Below are 19,793 nucleotides of genomic sequence, written 5' to 3'. Positions count from 1 at the left end.
CTGTCCTTATAAAATCAGGACATCTGGTCCCCCTAGCTGCAACTTTCAGTGCCTTATGATGCCTTGCTGAAATAGCTCCCACCTGGGCTGATCACAATCCGCTTTCCACCATTCAAGCCACGTAAGTGTCTGTGTGTAACTGCAGCCTGCCAGACACACCTAGATTACTCTCTGGCTCTCACTAGTTTTGGTTATATTTCAGGGTGACCCCAAAATACCCCCATTCCCAGATCTTCTCCCCAAAAATGCATCTTCTGTACTGCCCAGCCCTTTCCTGGACAGTACAAATTATATAAAGTGCATCATTTCCTTAATAGAAGTCGTATGCCAGTTTACTATTTCAACTAGTCCTTCAAACACTTCACTATAAACATACTGGATTAGATACAACAGTAAAACAAGTTTATGAACCTCAAAGAGAGATTTTAAGTGAGTAGAAGTAATGAGGTATAAAAGTCAAAAATGGTTACTAGAAAAATAAAGATAAAACATTTACTAATGGCTAACTTAACAAGCTACATTAGACTGAAAGCAAATGCTTCCCACCATATGCTTCAACAGATGACTGACCAAACTCTTAGGTCAGAAACCCACCCCAAGTCCAAGTGCTTCCTTTGTCTTTCAGGTGCCATGAATGCAGTGGGCAGGGGCAGGAGACATATCCCAGGGTGTCTTCCCCTTCTTTTTATAGTCCAGTCCCCCCTTTGAGAAGCAGTTCCAGCTGGGATTCAGGAGACAAAGTCTACGGGGATCGATGTGCCCTGCTGCTATTCCCTCACCTGTTTTACCCTCTTATCTCCCCTTCCTACCTCATGTCTGTTTCTTGCTTGAATGCAAATTGAGCAGAGCACACATTCCTGTGTTTGAGGCTGACCTGTCTGCCAACCTCAGTTTGGAACATGTATTAATAACACCATACAGTGGAATCTCATAATTTTGCACACAATGGTGTGACACATTTTCCCAGGACATTGCAGGTCATGCATGCCACGTCTCCTTTTGGGACCTTTTGGGCGCGGGTTATTATAGGCCCACAGGCAAGTCTGTACAACTCCTCTGCGATGTGGAGTAATGTGTCCTTATAGCCAAAGTCAATCTGCCTGCCTTCCCTATAAGGGCTGGGCAGACTCATGGCCAGAGTCCGTAGAGCGGCCCTCACAAGCAGGGCTGGGCAGCCTCACAGCCAGGGTCTGTAGGGTTGGTGCAGCCAGCTGCTACCCTAGAGCAGGTGGTGGCCTGGATAGTAGGTTCTGGGCCCTCCCTCCACCAGGTCCCAACCAAGGGCCCTGTTGGCAGTGGGGTTGCCCGCTACCAGATCTGCCGGAATCCATCTGAAACATGCCGAGACAATCTCCAGGTCTCCAACCAGCTCCCTGCAAAACCTCCCTGGGTTACTTCCTACCCACCTCTCTGCAGCCTGTGATCTCATGGTTCCCCGGTCTCTCCACCCTCTGAGGCATCTGAAGCCTGGGGGTCAGAGTTGGGAGCTGGTAGGCTGGGGGCAGAGACATGAGAGAGTTGCTCCCTGCAGGGCAGCAGCAGAGCTAGTGCCGAGGCATAGAGGAGCAGGATCTCCCCTCCTCTGAGCCTGGCGAGGGTTCTCCCCCTACAGCCTCCCTGTAGCAATGGGCCTGCTCTGATTGGGTTGCACCATTCCAGGGTTGATCAGTGCCAGGTCCAATCTGATTGGCTGAGAGCTGGGTAGGTGGGACTTAGGGTGGCCAGATGGCTGCCCCTTAAATTCTGGTTGGTCAGTGGAAAGGGTGAGGGGCGGTGCTTAGTGATAAAGTCTTACCCCAAACCGTAATCCTCATTGGTCAATGGCAGAGGTTTAAGGATGGGGTGTCTGGGCCATTCACAGTGATCATTGGTCAAGAGTGGAGTGCAAGGGGTGGAGCTTAAGCAGGAATTTCCCCCCCCAACACCAGTTCCTTATTGGACAAAGGGTGGGGCTTGGGAAAGAGGGGTCCTGGCTCACTCTGGGTGCTGATTGGTCAGGGAGAGGGGCTAGGGAAGCCTGTCACAACTGCTGTGACAAGCCCTATTCACACCGTGATCCCTCTTGTCTGTGTTTCTCTCCTCTGTAGCTTGAGCCACTGTGATCTCACATACACTGCCTGTGGGAATCTCACCACTGTTCTCAGAACCAACCAGAGCCTGACAGAGCTGGAAACGAGTGGTGGAGATGTGGACGATAGCATAGTGCAACTACTGTGCAAGGGACTGACGCACCCAAACTCCAAACTTCAGAGACTGCGGTAAGTAACATTTGGCCATCTCTGTGTATTCACAGGCATCCTCTATGTAAAGCGCTTGACAGGTTGAGAGATGATGGAAGGGACAAAAGTGTTTTTCTCTCTCTCTGCCCCACTCTGATGGTTCTCAGGGACTGAGAGTCACCTCGTTATCCCCTGCCTACAGCCAGAGGGGGTCTTACTTGTAGTAGCTGGGCACCAGTTGCTTAACACCACCAGCCCTTCACTCACTCAAGCACTCTCCTCTGGGCTTATGCCAGCCCCAGCTTTGCCTTACAGGCTAACAAGGGGGCACCCTAATCACTGAGTCCCTTTGAATCATTCTCTTGTGATACCCAGCCCCTGACTCGTCACATAAATACCATATACTCTGCACCAAAATGTGCCCTGTACCCCAGTTTACCAGATTTACCTTAAATCACTGCTCTGGTACACCACTCAGCACTTGTGAACTCTTGTAATAAAACAAAAGTAGGTTTATTTAAGACAGAATAAAGATTTATCTAGAAATGGAGAAAGTGATGTAACCAGTTGTTTCCAACAGAAAACAAAATCTTAAATCCGTGAACCTGGGTCTACACCAGTAAGTAGTTACCTTTCCTAGCTAATAAAGTAGGTTTTCCCCAGAAAGTTTAGTCTGTTGCAGAATTAGCTGGTTTCATAAGAACCAGGATCCAAACATTCAGGACAGCCCCCACAACTCTTCAAGCGGTTTCCTTAGTGAATAAATACAGAGCGCCTTTCCCTACACTCTGTTCTACTGAGAACCATCATCTGCTGTATTCGTAGCCTGGTGGAAGGTTCTTTTTCGTGTCCAAGCTTTGATCATTTAGCATTGTCTTTGATAGTTTTCCATTGGCTGTTCTGGGATGTGGAAAGGGTAGATAACATAGCTTTCTGTAGATGTGTTACATGTTATGGATAAATATCCTATAAGATGTGTTTGGTATATTCCATTTGTCAGGTCTAAGGTGAGACCTGTTTGCAAAGAACAAGGGACCCTTTGCCACACGCTCTGTGTCACACCTGCCCCGTTTTCTTTTCTCTTATTCTTTCTTTCCTCTTATTACATCAACTCCATCTCATGCTGACCCTGTTGTTCCTGGCAAAGGCTTTAGCAAAGAGGTGATCTTGCATTTTGCTTTGAAGACGGCCAGGTCAGGATGCAGTCTGATCCCCTCTAAGAACAAGTTCTACACCTGTTGAGTTCTAGCTGTTGAGAACCCTCTGTACCAATGCTCAAAAGTCTGATTCTGGGCTTCTCCAGGGGGATTGTCCCTGTGGAGCACAGTTGTGCTGCAGGGTGCTGGATGAATAAATCAATCCCTGAGACTGTCTGCTACAGGCCTTTGGCTTGGGCAGCAACAGCACAGCTTCCTCCCCCGACCTGTACCACCACACAAACTTGCGTACAGCAGTGCACCAGGAATCCCATCACCTTTGGTGTTTAACCTGCTCAGAGGAAATACAATCACATTTTCCACCACCACATCCTTCTGTACTGTTTCAGCACAAGCACTGGCAAAGCAGCTAGTCATACAATGTGTCTTCTCCCAGTAAAGTTCCACATTGGCCCTGCCCATCCTCCCATGAGCCCTTTGATAACTCAGAATCACTGGGTTCAACAAAGGGGTACTTTAATGTAAATGTAACAGCCTGTGAGTTGCAGGAGGGCAGACTAGATGAACTAATGGTCTCTTCTGGCCTTAAACTCTATGAAGTTGATTCTGTCACCTGTCAAGCTGCTCACTAGAGTTAGTTGGAAAATGTCACACTTGATGAAAAAAAATGGATGAAGTATTAAGCAAAATATTCGAAAGGGAATTGTTTCCATTTTTCAGTGAGCTCTGCCACTCGTATCCCTGCTGCATGCCAGCCCCAGAGCAGTTGACGGGAGAATGGCTGGTCTCTGCTCGGCCCAACCCGCAACCCCCCCCCCCCAGAATAACAAAGACAATGAACGAGAACAACATCAGAACTTCAAAACACATGTCAACGTCAAAAAAATTTGGTCCACTGGAAATTCTTGTGCAAAAACAAAATAATTAAATCAGGGGTTAGTGAGCATGGCCATGGTGCATGTGCATGGACACAGACCACCCCCCCCCCCAATGCACAATGGCTCTGACAGGCTCAGCAGGCTCCTGAGATTGGCTAAAGAGAGCACAGAACAGGGTAATACTTCACAAATTAACATTCACAGGACCCCTACCCTCTGCACTCCCACACCTCAACTAAATCCTCTTACTTTTCCATGGTTCTCCATCATCCTCTGATTGCACCCATCCTGCCAACCCTAAGGGATTCCACTATGGCAGGTGGGGAAAATTTCAGTGAGCATGGGGTGCCTGAAGGACCATGAAGGATGTTCTTCCTGTGGGTCCAGAGCACTGTCATCTCCTAAAGGAAAACATAGGATAGAGAGAAACTGAGTTCAGCTACTAAACAAACCATGAAACAGTAAAACTATTGAAAAATTACAAAAATTTAAACAAATATTATTGAAGAAATTAATTAAGAGAAAAAAATCCTACTCCTCACCTCCATGAGCACCAGCACCCAAAGCTGCTGGTGCTCTTCATGATCCACTCTGGGCTGCCAGGCCCAGAAACTGTATGTGGGTAGAAGTGGCAGTAGGAGGTGCTGAACCTCTGTCATAGCATCTACAAGTGTCAGGTTGTTGCTGCCGACAACCCAGGATACAACCATTTAAATCAGGCAATGCTGCAAACCAAAAATACTGACTAAGTGCACACATATGCTATAATCTGTAGACTCTAGGCACCTGCTCCAGGAAGCAGCGCTAGGAAATGTAGGGTAGATGCAACAATCCACAGGCCCTGCAACATTTGCAGAATGTTCTTTGAGGATGTAGTGCATTGTGTGCATCCGAGAGGGAATGGCTAGTGTGACTACACTGTGTCATTGCAGCTTCCAGTTCAGTCACACTGATGCAAGTTGCAATGTGGAGTTCTGTAGTGTACACGTCAGATCATAACCTATTTAGGGTCTTGCAAATTAGTACAAGGACTTTGAATCAGTTTGGAAGGGAATGGGAAACGAACTGAGTCTGTGGAGCATCAGAGAAAGGGGCTTGCATCAGCCACCATTGCTTTAAAATGGAGCTGCTGCCTTCTGAAAGTGGTACTTGTATCTCCCCCAGGTACAGTGAATTGTCAGTCTAACAGTATGCTTGGCAATATTAAAAATACTTGAGACCAAACAAACAAGCTTAGCCAAATTTATTAATAAAAGACAAGGCAGTACAATATGAAAAGGAGGCATACATACCACTCCTTCCGGGAAGCAATGAATGTCACAGCATGTTCCCCTTACACAGAAGTTATGCTTCAAAAATATGCACCCAAGTTAGCACAGTATGGTTATTTCCAATTAGAAGGCACTGAATATGTCACCCAGGACTAGACTTCACTAGTCAGCTTTTTACCTTTTCTTCTGGTATCCTGGTGTACATTTCTCTTTCTTTGAATACTACATTACAAGAGCTATGAAGGGCTCTACCCAACCTGTACTAGGATTTTACAATGGCTGTATCATGCCTATGATAGGTTTTATATTTGCTAATATCAAAAGGTATACTTTGCTTTGTAGAGTACATATCTTTTAAGTGAAGCTGGAAGTGCTACCTGCTGTTATTGTAGCCGGGCACTTCCATCAGTAGTTTTCTGTTGCTTATAACTTTGCTAACTTTAACCATTTTGAAGTGAGATGTAGCTCACGAAAGCTTATGCTCTAATAAATTTGTTAGTCTCCAAGGTGCCACAAGTACTCCTTTTCTTTTTGCGAATACAGACTAACACGGCTGCTACTCTGAAACCTGTCATTTTGTCTTAAATTTTCCATGCTGGGTGTCTGCTTCAAGCTAGATATTTTTGTGAAATTTCAACCTAAATGGTTCATCCATAGGCTAGGGAAACACACTGCTTCCCCCAAGTTTCATAGATAGATAGATACTAAGGTCAGAAGGGACCATTCTGATCATCTAGTCTGACCTCCTGCACAGCGCAGGCCACAGAATCTCACCCACCCACTCCTATGAAAAACCTCACCCATGTCTGAGCTATTGAAGTCCTTAAATCATGGTTCAAAGACTTCAAGGAGCAGAGAAGCCTCCCTCAAGTCAACCATGCTACAGAGGAAGGCGAAAAACCTCCAGGGCCTCTCCAATCTGCCCTGGAGGAAAATTCCTTCCCGACCCCAAATATGGCAATCAGCTAAACCCTGAGCATATGGGCAAGATTCACCAGCCAGATACCCAGGAAAGAATTTTCTATAGTAACTCAGATCCCATCCATCTAATATCCCATCTCAGGGGATTTGGCCTATTTACCCTGAATATTTAAAGATCAATTACTTACCAAAATCCCATTATCCCATCATACCATCTCCTCCATAAGCTTATCGAGTAGAATCTTAAAACCAGATAGATCTTTTGCCCCCACTGCTTCCCTTGGAAGGCTATTCCAAAACTTCACTCCTCTGATGGTTAAAAACCTTCATCTGATTTCAAGTCTAAGCTTCCTGGTGGCCAGTTTATACCCATTTGTTCTTGTGTCCACATTGGTGCTGAGCTGAAATAATTCCTCTCCCTCTCCTGTATTTATCCCTCCGATATATTTATAGAGAGCAATCATATCTCCCCTCAACCTTCTTTTAGTTAGGCTAAACAAGCCAAGCTCCTTAAGTCTCCTTTCATAAGACAAGTTTTCCATTCCTCGGATCATTCTAGTAGTCCTTCTCTGTACCTGCTCCAGTTTGAATTCATCCTTTTTAAACATGGGAGACCAGAACTGCACACAGTATTCTAGATGAGGTCTCACCAGTGCCTTGTATAACGGTACTAAAACCTCCTTATCCCTACTGGAAATGCCTCTCCTGATGCATCCCAAAACCGCATTAGCTTTTTTCACAGCCATATCACATTGGCAGCTCATAGTCATCCTATGATCAACCAATACTCCAAGGTCCTTCTCCTCTTCCGTTACTTCTAATTGATGCGTCCCCAACTTATAGCTAAAATTCTTGTTATTAATCCCTAAATGCATAACCTTACACTTCTCACTATTAAATTTCATCCTATTACTATTACTCCAGTTTACAAGGTAATCCAGATCCTCCTGTATAATATCCCGATCCTTCTCCGAATTGGCAATACCTCCCAGCTTTGTATCATCTGCAAACTTTATTAGCACACTCCCACTTTTTGTGCCAAGGTCAGTAATAAAAAGATTAAATAAGATTGGTCCCAAAACATTTCAAAGTGGGAGCAAGTTCTCCCACTTTTACAGACTTTGGGAACAGGGTGAAGTGAGAGATTGAAGAGGTTCCCTCCATCAAACACAAGGGTCAAGAGTCTCTATTCTGAGTGGCTGCTCTGGTGTTTAGTAAGATATGATGAGCGAGCTGAAAGTAATTCTGGTGAACTTTTCTTTGAGAAGCTTTATCACCCCCATGCTTTGGAGCAGGAACTAGAAATTTGGCAGGGGGGAGCATTTGTGCCAGGGATGTGCCTATTTCTGTTCCTATGGAAGTCTGCTCCAGTTTTCCGAGATTATAAACCTTTGAAAAAAAAAATCGCAGTGCTGAAGCTCAGTAGAGACTTATTTCAGCTTTGCAGATACAACCTCCAGAGGTCCCTTCTTCACTCAGCATGCTCCAACCTGGGGCTCCAGAGGGCTGAGCAGGCCCTGCCTGAGACCGGTGGGAAAATCAGGATTGGATTGGGGGATCCTGAGTTCAGTCTTGAGGGGTGGGTTATATGGTTGGACAGAGATTCCCAGCCTAGTCAGGAAGGAGTTAAAGAACTCCTCCAGGCACAGTCAGCCCCAACCTGGCACACCTGTGAGGTCTATTGCACCTGCAGAAGGGTGGTTGCTTAAAAGGGAGGATCCAAGCCCAGTGCAGGGTAGCATTAGAGGGAAGCGGAACTAGCGTTCCCTAGCCCCACAGGGCAGGGACTGCTCACCAGGGAAGCTGCAGAAGAGATTCTTCTGCCTGGACCCTCTTGAGAGGCAGAGGAAACATCTTTACTCTGCTTTGCTTTTCATTAGCGCCCCAGGGGCTCATCCTGGATCACTCAGGGTGTTAGGAACCCAGCCCCCTTCTCAGAGACTATTTACTTCTTACCTTGAGAGGAACAGTGGGGTGAGCCCAGACTGTTTCCTGGGCTGCAGGATTATTTTCTTTACCTTTTTCTGTCTTGGACTGTGGCCACGCCTTAAAGGAGGGGAGGCCACCTCCCAAAGACTGACAGCCAGGAGACTACACCCTGCACTCCAAACCAGCGCTATAGTGACATCTCCAGCCAGAAAGGGACATTGGGGTGAGAGAGATGCCCACCCTCACCTCACAGGGATGCCCTAGAGGTATGACCTGTGACAAAGTTTGAATAGGAATTGCTAGTTTGCTGAGCAACTTCACACATTCTGTACAGACGAGGACTTAACCATATAGTTTCAGTTTACTTCTCTTCTCCAGACAGGATCACTGTGCCTAACACTGAATCTAACAGTGCATATGTTCCAGACAATAGAAAGAGCCTGTCCACCTCTTCCATGGTTTATGCCACTGTGACCACATCAGGTCTGTGCTCCAGTCCCTCCATTGACTCCCAGTCAGCTTCTGCTGCCAGTTTAATGCCATGGTCTTAATCCTCCATGAAACTCCAAAACCAAGCCCAGGACCAGAGATGAATCCTAGTCAATAGGAGCAGACAGAAGCAGCCTCAGCAGGGATTGTTGGACGCTGATGTTATCAGACTGCCTGCTACCAGTTGTCACCCTTGATGTTCTTTTCCTTGTGCTGATTGGCTGTTTGTTGCAACCCTGTCTTTTTCCCTCCCTCACAGTCTGTATCTTAAAAAGAAAAGGAGTACTTGTGGCACCTTAGAGACTAACAAATTTATTAAGGTGCCACAAGTACTCCTTTTCTTTTTGCGAATACAGACTAACACGGCTGCTACTCTGAAGTCTGTATCTTAGTCTCTTTCCACGCTCCCCTCATTTCTTCCTTCCTTCCCTTTCTCCCCTCTCCTTTCATCTTTCTTTCATTTTCCCACCTAACAGCTCCCACACACAGAATTAATCAAAACCCAAATGCAAAGACTCACCCACCTTCCCCCCTCCCTAAACAAAGTGACACTACTGTGCTATTCATTCTGCTTGTGTGTTCTGTCCCTGTCCACTCCCTTTAGTCTGTCTTGGCTAAATAGTCCCTCCCCTGAGAAGTTTACAGTCTATCTACTACTCTGTACAGCTCCTAGCACAATGGGGCCCTGTTCTTGGTTGAGCCCCAGGCACTGATGGAGTTACTACATTGTATTCTTCAATGTTGGCACATGGCGTAAACCACTCTCTTCCATTCCTCTGTCATTTGCTGCTGCTTGCATTTGCTCTAAGGCAGTGTTCTTCACTGCATGGCCTGCAAGCCAGTGGCGGCTCCCATGGACCTTAAGTGCAGCTCCCTGTCGATTGCACTCTCCGGCGGCAGTGGGGCTGCAGCTAAGGCAGGCTCCCTGCCTTCCCCGGCCCCATGCCACTCCTGGAAGCCGCCAGCACACCCCTGCAGCCCTGGAGAGAGTAAGGGAGGGAGCAGAAGTCTCCGTGCACTGCTCCTGCCTGCAAGTACCACCCCCACTTGCTCCCATTGACCAATAATGGGGAACTGTGGCCAATGGGAGTTGCAGGAGCGGTGCCTGCAGAGAGGGACAGGGCACAGAGCCACGTGTCCCACCCCCCAGGGGTGGTAGGGGCTTGTTGGCCTCTTCCAGGAGCAGTGTGGGGCCGGGGCTGCCCAAAGTAAGTGCGGTTCCCTTCAATCAGCAGGTTCTGAATAGCTCTTCCACCACCCACTTGCAGCCTCCCAGAGGCTGCACCCCATACCCCCTCCTGCACCCAAACACTCTGCCCCAGGCTGGAGTCCCCTCCTGCACCCAAACTCCCTCCCAGAACTTGCACCCCTCACCCCCTCCTGCATCCCAAGCCCCTGCCCCAACCCTGAGCCCCCTCCCAGAGCCAGCCCCCCATACCCTCTCCTGCCCCCCAAGCAATATTACTAATAACGGTAATGTTACCATATCAACTAACAAAGAATTCCGACTGTTCAAACATCTGTGTCGGGTTGATGTGGCTCTCACATTGGAGATTTTTTTGCCAAAGTGGCCCCCACTTCAAAAATAGTGGGGAGCACTGCTCTAAGGTGTTGAGATTTACTATTTTGCCCCTCCCTGCCAAGACTTCTTCTCAGGCACCCTTGTTTTCTCACAGCAGTTGTTTTGCCCTTGATGACGTCATGTGGGAGTCTGTGCTGGCATCTGCAGTATATGCCCCAAATATGTCCAGTGCTCCCCTCAGATTGTGTTGGAAATGAGCTGCTGGTTGGAGATTTCTCAAATCCTTTTGTTGGTCTTTTCAACCAGTGCCGAGATTCCTTTGTAGGCACTTATTCTGGAAGGCATATAGTTTTCTGTCTAAACTTTTGATAGTGCTCCAGCTCTAGCAGCCTTATGTTACCATTGAGATTACGTTTGTATTAAAGATTCTGGGTTTTGTGTTGGTGCTGTATAGCTTTCATTTCCATACATTGCGGAGTTTTGTAAATGCTGTGAATGAGTTTCCTATATTTGATGTCACTTGCTTCTTGAGGTATCTGTTGGTCAATATGGTGCTGCCCAGGTAGACAAGTTGTTCTACTTTCTTGATATTTTTGCATTCTCATGAGATGTTACTGTTTGACCTCTGGGTTTCAAGGATGTTTGTTTTAGCCTAATTAATTCTGAGCCCTACTTTGCATGCTATTTTCCCCAAGTTCTCTGACTTTGTAACTTCAGGGCTGTCACTCAGTAACACAATATCATTAGCTAAGTCTCAGTCTTCTTGGCATTGCTGTCTACCTATGCTAGACTGGTGTTTGTGTTGTTAATACACTTCTGCAATGCTGCATCTTTTGCCTGTGTCTGCCAGTCCCAAGCCCAGATAAAATGGGGAGGGTTGAGTGCAGGGCTAAACACGTAGTCTTGTAAAAACACCTCACCAGTTATAGAAACAGAACTAGGCTACCATTCCGGTGAAAATGAACACTGCTGCCCCTTTGTGCTTCAGGAAGGCTCCTGGTGATAGCCAGTCTTTGGAAACCAAGGCCCTGAAAAGTTTGATGCTGACAGCAAGAAAGTACTTCAGCGCTGGTTACTGCTTTACTGGAATGTGAGAACAATGTTTCACACATCAAAGATCTTGCAGATCATGAGGGTTATGGACAAGTATAGACTTGAAATCCTGGGCATCGGTGGGAGAAGATGGATACGTGTGGATAAGTAGTACTTCAGGCAAGAGAACAAATATCTGATTTACTCAGGGTGTAGCAAGCAGCACTCAGAGGGAGTAGCTCTAATTATAACAGACTCTGCAGAGAAATCAACTGGGAGCCTACTAACTAGTGCCTCATCTGTGCCAGACTCCAAGCCAGATTCCTAAAGATGTCAGTCATACAGTGCTGTGCTCCAACAGAGGAACACAGCGATGAGGATAAAGATGAGTTCTACCACTGTCATACAAATAATAAAAATACAGATATAACCCTAGTAACATGAAAGACCAAGTTTTGATCTGTGAACAAATTTTGATCTATGATCTGAGCCCAGCTGACATTGCTGGGCTCCTCTGGGATACTGTGGCTCACAAAGCCCAGGACCAAGTATATGAGAGCAGGGAACAAAGCACTCTCAGCCTCAGCAGTGCCAGCTCTGCTCTGTGTCCAGCTGGATATTGCAATGGATGGGTGAAGCTAGATGCAGTTATTCAGTAGTTTCCTAATCAGGTTGCTCAGAAATGGAGACCAGAGGATGTTTCGGTGCTGCTCCTATGCCGTTGTTGGAGCTCTGGTGTTGACTTCACCAGTGTAGCCTGTAGCATCCTGATTCAGCAGATCTCAGTGTTAATCAAAGAAAGACCACAGGCTCGGTTCACTGGTGAAGGTTCAGCCAGGTTTATTGTCGACAAGGTGCAGTGGTTACAGGTACACTGACCTTGCCACAAGCATACATGTGTATCAGCTCAATCAACATAATGTTGTCCCCTAGGCCAATACAAAGCTGCCCCGTTACGACTTTTTATACATTGATACAAACATCTTACATGTTTCAGAGTAGCAGCCGTGTTAGTCTGTATTCGCAAAAAGAAAAGGAGTACTTGTGGCACCTTAGAGACTAACAAATTTATTTGAGCATAAGCTTTCGTGAGCTACAGCTCACTTCATCGGATGCATTTGGTGAAAAAAGCAGAGGAGAGATTTACACACACACACACACACACACACACACACACACACACACACAGAGAGAGAGAACATGAAACAATGGGTTTATCATCACTCTCCTTACAGTGTGTATGATAAACCCATTGTTTCATGTTCTCTCTCTGTGTGTGTGTGTGTGTGTGTGTGTGTGTGTGTGTGTGTGTGTGTGTGTGTGTGTGTGTGTGTGTGTAAATCTCTCCTCTGCTTTTTCCACCAAATGCATCCGATGAAGTGAGCTGTAGCTCACGAAAGCTTATGCTCTAATAAATTTGTTAGTCTCTAAGGTGCCACGGGTACTCCTTTTCTTTTTGGAAACATCTTACATATTACACTCCAGATGTTATTTACCATCCTTGTATCTGACAGAATAATGCATGAGTGTTTTTGTTGCAACTGTCATTCTCTCCTTATCTCACAAGGAGTCTCTGGGTTCCTGTACCATCCTCGCAGGTCAGGAATGGGCTTACTTGTTTTTTTGACATGGTCTACTTTGCTCCACAACCTTACTGTGGGTCACACTTTTAGCCATGCATAGGCCTCCAGATGATACCGGGTGGCGAGCCAGTTGGAACTGGCTGTTATGTTGTGCAGATGCTCATGTTAAGCAAAGCAGATCAGTTAGCACTCTTACACTGAATGTATCAGAGCTCTGTCAGGCTGCCTGGCTCTCCATGATCATGGAACAGCACAGGAGATGGCTTGTAAGTCAGTCTGCATCAATCAATGAATTCTTAAGTACTAGCCAGAGAACTGCATGCTCAGGCATGGTGGTGGGGGATAGATTTCCCCCCTAAAAGGCGGCGGTGACAGTACTGGTTAGTAGGGGCCCTAGATGCTCTGACTGTCTTTCACAAGCCAAGAACATCACGGATCAGAATTGTAGGTAGAGGATCAGATTTCCTGTAGTGATTCCTGTTCTGAGAATAGTCAGAATTCTGAGGAGGTGGCTGTCATTTTATCCCTGATGGTCACTGCAGCCATCCTGGAGGTGGAAGAGCTTCTTGATAAAGTGGGTGCCCAGTTCCTTGCAGTGAGTGGTGCTGGCCTCGAGAGAAGAGCGGAGACAGCTAGGTTGACAAAGTGATTAACAGTGAGGTGTGATTCAGTGGTTGCTATAGCAAAGAAAGAGGATCTCTTGGCCTCTTTATGGCCAAGGAGCTGGCATGCAAAAATTCTTTGTACGGATGTTTATTTCTTCTTGGGTTTCCCCGACAGCACTTGGGTTTTCATCTCCTGCTTCATCTGTCACGTCTAAAAGAAAACACAGACCTCTGTGAAGGCCAAAGAGGGGAGGAAGTACTTAGGACCCAGTGCTGATGGCGGTGGGCAGTCAGTGATTTTCATGTCTCACTGGTTCTTCTCATCCTTGTCTGCTGGGCTGGGGTACCAGTGATTTGTAAACTGTAACTCACTCCTTGAGTTCTGAGGCAGACCATGAAGGTAAGACTAGACCTGGTTGAAAGTCAGAGTTTCCATTCTGAGGCAATTTCTGAAAAAAAGTTCCATTTTCAGAATGAAAAGTAGCAATTTTGAAGTTTCCCCTGGAATGGAAACAATGAAAGAACTGTTTTTTTAAATAAAAACATTTTGTTTCAAAAATATATAAAAGAAATTAAGACTGGGAGACCAAGAGCCAAGTCACCCAGCTCAGCCATGGCACTCAAAGTTTCAAGACTCTCCACTCCCCATCAGTCTGCTACAAGCCCTGGAGGCAATGACTAAACTGGGAACTTTGGAACTCAGAAGCCATGTCTCCCTGGGCTTTAAGGCTCCCAGCTCTGTGGCAGGGATCCAGGAGCTGAAGCACTCTTCAGCACCAAATACAGTGTTCATTTGGTCAACAGAACCTCCATGTGCTTGTTCCTTGGTTGTGGTTTGTGGCCCACCAGTTTGATAATCCAAGTGATGCTCATCAGCCACTGTCATGTATGTGGGAGGAGCTGTCTTCTTTAGGTTCCAGTGTCTCAACCAAAAATGTTTCCAATGAGCTTTTCTTGTCACCAGGAAGGGTGGGAAGGGATAGCTCAGTGGTTTGAGCATTGGTCTGCTAAACCCAGGGTTGTGAGTTCAGTTCTTGAGGGGGGCCACTTAGGTATCTGGAGCAAAAATTGGGGATTGGTCCCCCTTTGAGCAGGGGGTTGGACTAGATGACCTTCTGAAGTCCCTTCCAACCCTGATATTCTATGAACTTGTTGTCACTTTATTCTTTCCTTTGCAGACTCTGGACCTCAGGTGGTAGGAGAATAAATTCCATATTTTGTTTAGGATAGTTGTATTTTTTAATTACAATCAAGTGACAGTTCTGCTATAGTTAAGGTTCTGACCAGCTTCCCATTGAAAGCTAAACCCCCGAGAGGTGTAAAATTTACATGGTTACTCAGATTGCCTTGAATTTGGTGTTCCTCATGGATGCATGATGTTCTGTTAATCACCCAACTTTTGGATTATTTGACCAAGGAAATCCTGAGATACAAACCCCACCTCCCCCCAACCCCGCTGCCCCCCAGCTTTTCTTAAAGTTGACAGATTCTGGCAACTTATTTATGTTCATAGATAAAGATCAAGCTGGGGTCAGCTCATCAGACCAGAGTCTCAAATGCTCGAGGATCCCCAACAGAGAGCCTGGCACCCACTAGCCCTTTGGGGGAATCAAATTAAAACATTTCAGAAAGAGTTTGCGTCTCCAGTTAGGCACTTGAGAAGGCTTTCACACCTATTCATTTGTGTCAAGGTTCCTTCCCCACTCTGAACTCTAGGGTACAGATGTGGGGACCGACATGAAAACCTCCTAAGCTTACTTTTACCAGCTTAGGTTAAAACTTCCCCAAGGTACAAACTATTTTACCTTTTGCCCTTGGACTTCCACTGCCACCAAACGTCTAACTGGTATATTATTAGGAAAGAGTCCATCTGGAAGTGTCTTTCCCCTGAAAAATCCTACCAAAAGCTACCCCCCCTTCCTGGGGAAGGTTTGATAAAAATCCTCACCAATTTGCATAGGTGACCACAGACCCAAACCCTTGGATCTTAACAATGAAAAAGCATTTAGACTCTTAAAAGAAAAATTTTAATAGAAGTAAAAAGAATCACCTCTGTAAAATCAGGATGGTAAATACCTTACAGGGTAATTAGATTCAACACAGAGAATCCCTCTAGGCAAAACCTTAAGTTACAAAAAGACACAAAAACAGGAATATCCATTCCATTCAGCACACCTTATTTTCTCAGCCATTTAAAGAAAATAAAATCTAATGCATATCTAGCTAGCTTACTTACTAAGTTCTAAGACTCCATTCCTGTTCTGTCCCCAGCAAAAGCATCACATAGACAGAGAGAGAGGCTTTGTTTCTCCCTTCCCCCAGCTTTTGGTCAGGTGCCAGTGAGGTTATCCTAGCTTCTTAACCCTTTACAGGAGAAAGGGTTTTTCCTCTGGCCAGGAGGGATTTTAAAAGGTGTTTACCCTTCCCTTTATATTTATGACAATGTGCCTAATGGATTAAACTGAGCATGTGCAGAGAGAGAGGCTACTATCTGTAAAACCACCTAACACAGGACCTGGTCAGCTCTGTGGATGTATTATCGCAATTGCTTTTGAGTACCACCCCTGGCACTGTGAGTCCAATCCAACCTGGGGCAGAAATCTGAAGTAAAAGAAGCAGGCATATTGCTCAAATCTGCCTCTTTTACAGGGGGATTTTAATTTGGGGGAATTAGAATCCGAGTATTGCAGAATATGCAGAAGGTACTGAAACTACAATTTGAAAAGAAAATAACTACACAAGCAAATGCTTCCAGGAGGGGAGGGTGATTGGGGTGAAAGAGCAGGTGGGAAGAGGGGTTGAGGCTTAGGTAATGGGGCTCTAGGGGGAGTGGGAAGGAGAGGGATGGGAGCTGGGAAGGGGAACATGAGGGTGAGAGACGGGAATAGGTAGAGAATAGTTTGTGTGTGTCACAATCTGGGTTTTCCCAGACCCTCTACAGGGGTTGAGCTCCCCCTTCCCTGCTCCCCTCATATGAGCCATTTGACAGAGGGCTTGCTTGTTGTGGGTGTCTGAGCCCATTTCCCCACCCCCCAAGTGAGCCAGGATTTCTTCGGAAGCCCTGCCCTGTAGTTTAGAACAGGCATGCTGAGAGCATACACCAAGAACACAGTGCTGAGACTAGGGTGAGGAGCCAAAAACGGATACACTTGGCGCCTATCAGAAATTCTGCAGCACTGTGGCGGGGGAAGGGAACAATCATGGAAATCAATGGAGCAGTTCACATGTCTCAGAGCTATTTTTTCAGGCTATCCTCATCTCCATGTTATATTCTCTTTCAGCTGAGAACATCTCATTGAGATGAATGGGCCATGTACTATCCATCTGAGCCTGCAACTTTGAGGTGTAAAAATCACCCTGGGTAGAAATTCTCTAAGGAATAAGCATGCAATTTTCTTAAGATCCTTCTATGAATATGGTGCCTGCTATTTGAAGCATTTGGTATGAGAGGGACAAGTTTAAAATATCAAGAACAATAGCATAAAGCTGTATTTTGAGATTCTCTTTGGCCAATATACTTGGGCTTAAAAAGGAGAAACATGCAGATAACATTTAATACAAATCCAAAAATTGGTTACTTGAGGCCTTATTAAAAAGAGTGTACATGCAGCAACATAATATTCATATAAAGAACACAAAGAAATACAGTCTATGAAATTAAATCTCACCACTTCATCTCATTCCTGGTAACCATAGGATGGGGAGAGTTAGTCTGTGGGGCTGGTCAAATGCCCAGCAGTACTTTTCAGTCCTACATCTTCTTCAATGTGTTCAGCAACTCTGGGGTCTCATACAGTGACCTCAGTTTTATATACCCTGATTTCAGGGCTCATTGGCCAGAGCTACTCTCTGATTTTCTATTGGACTCTTGACCTGTCAGGGCTCAGAGAGAATGGTAAGCGTGGATCTCCAGGAGGTGGTGTTGATGTACAACTAATCTCTCAAACTTTTCTTAGTCAGAGTGATTTTATATTTAGTTCATTTCACAGATTGTATTTCATTATTATTATTATTATTCCAGACTTTCAAATGAAGTTTCCCCCTCTTTAAAAGAAATTTATTTTAATATTCTAAGTGTGGCAGAGCTCTAACCTTGTCACCGTGGGTCCCGCAAATTCAAGGTGGTTTATACTAGCTTCAGAGGCTCACTCCAACCCTCTATGTAGCCCTTCTCTCTCTCTCAGGCCAGGGATACAGTCTACTGAGCCCTTTTCATCATAAGCCAGCAAGGAGGTTGGTGAGAGAACTCCCACAGTCTCTCTTGCTCCTACAGCCTCATTCCAAAACAGTTTAGTCTCCTGTCCTGACAAGGGCCTGTTTTCACCTCCCAGGAGGTGTTTCTGTAGTGGTGGGTTGAGGGGAACCCAGGCCTGCCCTTAACTCTGGGTTCTGGCCCAGGGACCCTAATGGTAGCAGCTGTTGGTAGCTAACCTTTCACTGCCAGATTTACTACATTTTCCTGGGCCACTTCCCCACAGCTCTCCTGCTTCTCCTTTCTTCACCCTTACCTTAGGGCTCCTTTACCAATGACTTGAGGACATCTTCATTAAGCAGCCCTTCAGCCATATTTGCTCTCCTCAGCCTGACTGAAGTGAGCCCTTCTTTACTACCAGAGGGGCCTTAAATTAGAGACAGGTGGTCACAGTAGCTTAATGTCCTCACCTGACTCTTTGCAGGTTAATTGGAGTCAGGTGTTCTCATTAGCCTGGAGCAGCCCCTGCTCTGGTCAGTAAGGGAACAGAAAACTGTTAATCCAGTGACCAGTATATCTGCTACTCTGCTGTACCCAACTGGCCTGGAGGGAGACTACCACTCCTGGGCTCTTGTTACTCTAGCTGCTCCCCTATCTGGGCCAGACACCACCCACCTCTGCTACCTGGTTGCTGGCTAGCTACCGCCCTCTCTCCCACCCTTGGTTGCTGTTGCTCCAGCCCCTTGCAGGGGACCTGCTGGCCCACTCCCCAGAGAAGGGGAGTGAGGGACCCCAGGCCTGGCCGTTGCTGATGTGGACACCACCACCACCACCTGTGAGGTGTCCTTTCTGCCTGCCTGGTCACTGGCCTGCCTGCTGGAGCTGCTGCTGCCTTTGCTGCCTGGGAGCTGCTGGAACCCAAAGGAGGAGAAGACGAGGACCATCTGCTGCTGGGGGAGCGCACAGGGACTCTGCAGACCACTGTGGAGGGGGCCTTAAGACTGAGTAACTTTTGAACTGTGCTCTTGTGGTGGGGGTTATTTGACTGTGTTTGTGGGGACACAGAGGGTATGGTGTGGAGCCTGCCCCTTAGTTCATTGTGTGTCCCCCTTTTCCTCCACCACCACCATTGCTGGCCCATCCACCACCCCCAGTGGATGCTTACCATCGGCCTTCAGCTCCTGCCTCTGGGACTCTGCTGCTTACCTGGCTTGCCCCACCCTTTCATCACCATTTGGGCCAGAAGCAGCAGCCAGCCCAAATTACCTTTTTGTGCAAGTGCATGTGGGTTGCACATGCCCCCCCCCTTGGAATGATTGTCCTCCCACAGCTTTGCCCCTTGCTACCTGCCCCATTTGCCCCTTGCAGCCTTTTGCCCCGGCCCCCCTTGCTGGCTTCAGTTTGTTTGCCTGCCCTGCCCTTTTCCCTCTGGCTGCAGAAGACGTGGCAGCACTGGAGGGCAGTCCCGCTCCTCCATTGGAGTCCCTTCCCTCCGAGGCCCCTGATGGAGCCCCTCCTGCTCCATTACCATCTGAAGACCCTGTGAGCCCTGAGGCGACCGTCACTTCGGGTGCAAGTGGGGAGAACCCTGGGGTGGTGGAAGGCGATCTCGCCTCCATTTATGAGGAGATCAAGGCCCTGGGTCTGACCCCGGTCACCCATGGGGAGGACGACCCTCTGCGAGTGGGCCTCGATCTGAGCAACCTCACCCCGGCCCCCCTTTCCTCATGCTCCCTCCCCCTGACTGCTGCTTCTGCTCCTACCTCCGAGGATCCCCTGGGCTCCTCCATCTGCCCAGCCACAGGTGGCACCCCGCTGAAGGCCACTGAGCTTACTGAGGCGACAGCTGGTGCCACATGCCTGGGACCTGAGTCCCATGGGATATCCCTCGTAGGTGTAGGGCAATGGACCTCCTTCACGGGCGGGGACCCCACTGCAGACCGTCCACCTCCCAATGCCGTGGCTTCCACACCAGCCAAGGAGCCAGAGCCTGGC

The 19,793-nt window shown here is 47.1% G+C and overlaps 1 long non-coding RNA gene and 1 pseudogene across 1 annotated transcript; one reads left to right on the top strand and one right to left on the bottom strand.

The window, feature by feature from the left end:
• The window catches only part of LOC119856963, a 201,379-nt pseudogene that overhangs the window by 72,823 nt on the left and 108,763 nt on the right, over window positions 1-19,793 (top strand).
• LOC119857540 lies at window positions 2,737-18,188 on the bottom strand. The gene is made up of 3 exons (XR_005293628.2): window positions 18,115-18,188; window positions 4,504-4,655; window positions 2,737-3,707 (listed from the first exon to the last, which is right to left on the bottom strand). It is a non-coding gene; the product is annotated as an uncharacterized LOC119857540 (long non-coding RNA).

Source organism: Dermochelys coriacea, chromosome 6 (assembly GCF_009764565.3).
Source record: "Dermochelys coriacea isolate rDerCor1 chromosome 6, rDerCor1.pri.v4, whole genome shotgun sequence".
Taxonomy (NCBI): Eukaryota; Metazoa; Chordata; order Testudines; family Dermochelyidae; genus Dermochelys; species Dermochelys coriacea.
The sequence above is the reverse complement of the archived record's forward strand: the minus strand, read 5'-3'. Positions and strand labels throughout refer to the sequence as shown.